The sequence below is a fragment of the Culex pipiens genome, chromosome 2 (assembly GCF_016801865.2).
Source record: "Culex pipiens pallens isolate TS chromosome 2, TS_CPP_V2, whole genome shotgun sequence".
Taxonomy (NCBI): domain Eukaryota; kingdom Metazoa; phylum Arthropoda; class Insecta; order Diptera; family Culicidae; genus Culex; species Culex pipiens.
The window spans coordinates 166357665-166360838 of NC_068938.1; positions in this window are offsets into that span (position 1 = coordinate 166357665).

Below are 3174 nucleotides of genomic sequence, written 5' to 3' on the forward strand. Positions count from 1 at the left end.
AATTTTAGAATTTTATAATTTTATAATTTTAGAATTTTAGAATTTTATAATTTTATAATTTTACAATTTTAGAATTTTAGAATTTTAGAATTTTAGAATTTTAGAATTTTAGAATTTTAGAATTTTAGAATTTTAGAATTTTAGAATTTTAGAATTTTAGAATTTTAGAATTTTAGAATTTTAGAATTTTAGAATTTTAGAATTTTAGAATTTTAGAATTTTAGAATTTTAGAATTTTAGAATTTTAGAATTTTAGAATTTTAGAATTTTAGAATTTTAGAATTTTAGAATTTTAGAATTTTAGAATTTTAGAATTTTAGAATTTTAGAATTTTAGAATTTTAGAATTTTAGAATTTTAGAATTTTAGAATTTTAGAATTTTAGAATTTTAGAATTTTAGAATTTTAGAATTTTAGAATTTTAGAATTTTAGAATTTTAGAATTTTAGAATTTTAGAATTTTAGAATTTTAGAATTTTAGAATTTTAGAATTTTAGAATTTTAGAATTTTAGAATTTTAGAATTTTAGAATTTTAGAATTTTAGAATTTAAGAATTTTAGAATTTTAGAATTTTAGAATTTTAGAATTTTAGAATTTTAGAATTTTAGAATTTTAGAATTTTAGAATTTTAGAATTTTAGAATTTTAGAATTTTAGAATTTTAGAATTTTAGAATTTTAGAATTTTAGAATTTTAGAATTTTAGAATTTTAGAATTTTAGAATTTTAGAATTTTAGAATTTTAGAATTTTAGAATTTTAGAATTTTAGAATTTTAGAATTTTAGAATTTTAGAATTTTAGAATTTTAGAATTTTAGAATTTTAGAATTTTAGAATTTTATAGAATTTTAGAATTTTAGAATTTTAGAATTTTAGAATTTTAGAATTTTAGAATTTTAGAATTTTAGAATTTTAGAATTTTAGAATTTTAGAATTTTAGAATTTTAGAATTTTAGAATTTTAGAATTTTAGAATTTTAGAATTTTAGAATTTTAGAATTTTAGAATTTTAGAATTTTAGAATTTTAGAATTTTAGAATTTTAGAATTTTAGAATTTTAGAATTTTAGAATTTTAGAATTTTAGAATTTTAGAATTTTAGAATTTTAGAATTTTAGAATTTTAGAATTTTAGAATTTTAGAATTTTAGAATTTTAGAATTTTAGAATTTTAGAATTTTAGAATTTTAGAATTTTAGAATTTTAGAATTTTAGAATTTTAGAATTTTAGAATTTTAGAATTTTAGAATTTTAGAATTTTAGAATTTTAGAATTTTAGAATTTTAGAATTTTAGAATTTTAGAATTTTAGAATTTTAGAATTTTAGAATTTTAGAATTTAGAATTTTAGAATTTTAGAATTTTAGAATTTTAGAATTTTAGAATTTTAGAATTTTAGAATTTTAGAATTTTAGAATTTTAGAATTTTAGAATTTTAGAATTTTAGAATTTTAGAATTTTAGAATTTTAGAATTTTAGAATTTTAGAATTTTAGAATTTTAGAATTTTAGAATTTTAGAATTTTAGAATTTTAGAATTTTAGAATTTTAGAATTTTAGAATTTTAGAATTTTAGAATTTTAGAATTTTAGAATTTTAGAATTTTAGAATTTTAGAATTTTAGAATTTTAGAATTTTAGAATTTTAGAATTTTAGAATTTTAGAATTTTAGAATTTTAGAATTTTAGAATTTTAGAATTTTAGAATTTTAGAATTTTAGAATTTTAGAATTTTAGAATTTTAGAATTTTAGAATTTTAGAATTTTAGAATTTTAGAATTTTAGAATTTTAGAATTTTAGAATTTTAGAATTTTAGAATTTTAGAATTTTAGAATTTTAGAATTTTAGAATTTTAGAATTTTAGAATTTTAGAATTTTAGAATTTTAGAATTTTAGAATTTTAGAATTTTAGAATTTTAGAATTTTAGAATTTTAGAATTTTAGAATTTTAGAATTTTAGAATTTTAGAATTTTAGAATTTAGAATTTTAGAATTTTAGAATTTTAGAATTTTAGAATTTTAGAATTTTAGAATTTTAGAATTTTAGAATTTTAGAATTTTAGAATTTTAGAATTTTAGAATTTTAGAATTTTAGAATTTTAGAATTTTAGAATTTTAGAATTTTAGAATTTTAGAATTTTAGAATTTTAGAATTTTAGAATTTTAGAATTTTAGAATTTTAGAATTTTAGAATTTTAGAATTTTAGAATTTTAGAATTTTAGAATTTTAGAATTTTAGAATTTAGAATTTTAGAATTTTAGAATTTTAGAATTTTAGAATTTTAGAATTTTAGAATTTTAGAATTTTAGAATTTTAGAATTTTAGAATTTTAGAATTTTAGAATTTTAGAATTTTAGAAATTTAGAATTTTAGAATTTTAGAATTTTAGAATGTTAGAATTTTAGAATTTTAGAATTTTAGAATTTTAGAATTTTAGAATTTTAGAATTTTAGAATTTTAGAATTTTAGAATTTTAGAATTTTAGAATTTTAGAATTTTAGAATTTTAGAATTTTAGAATTTTAGAATTTTAGAATTTTAGAATTTTAGAATTTTAGAATTTTAGAATTTTAGAATTTTAGAATTTTAGAATTTTAGAATTTTAGAATTTTATAATTTTATAATTTTAGAATTTTAGAATTTTAGAATTTTAGAATTTTAGAATTTTAGAATTTTAGAATTTTAGAATTTTAGAATTTTAGAATTTTAGAATTTTAGAATTTTAGAATTTTAGAATTTTAGAATTTTAGAATTTTAGAATTTTAGAATTTTAGAATTTTAGAATTTTAGAATTTTAGAATTTTAGAATTTTAGAATTTTAGAATTTTAGAATTTTAGAATTTTAGAATTTTAGAATTTTAGAATTTTAGAATTTTAGAATTTTAGAATTTTAGAATTTTAGAATTTTAGAATTTTAGGATTTTAGAATTTTAGAATTTTAGAATTTTAGAATTTTAGAATTTTAGAATTTTAGAATTTTAGAATTTTAGAATTTTAGAATTTTAGAATTTTAGAATTTTAGAATTTTAGAATTTTAGAATTTTAGAATTTTAGAATTTTAGAATTTTAGAATTTTAGAATTTTAGAATTTTAGAATTTTAGAATTTTAGAATTTTAGAATTTTAGAATTTTAGAATTTTAAAATTTTAGAATTTTAGAATTTTAGAATTTTAGAATTTTA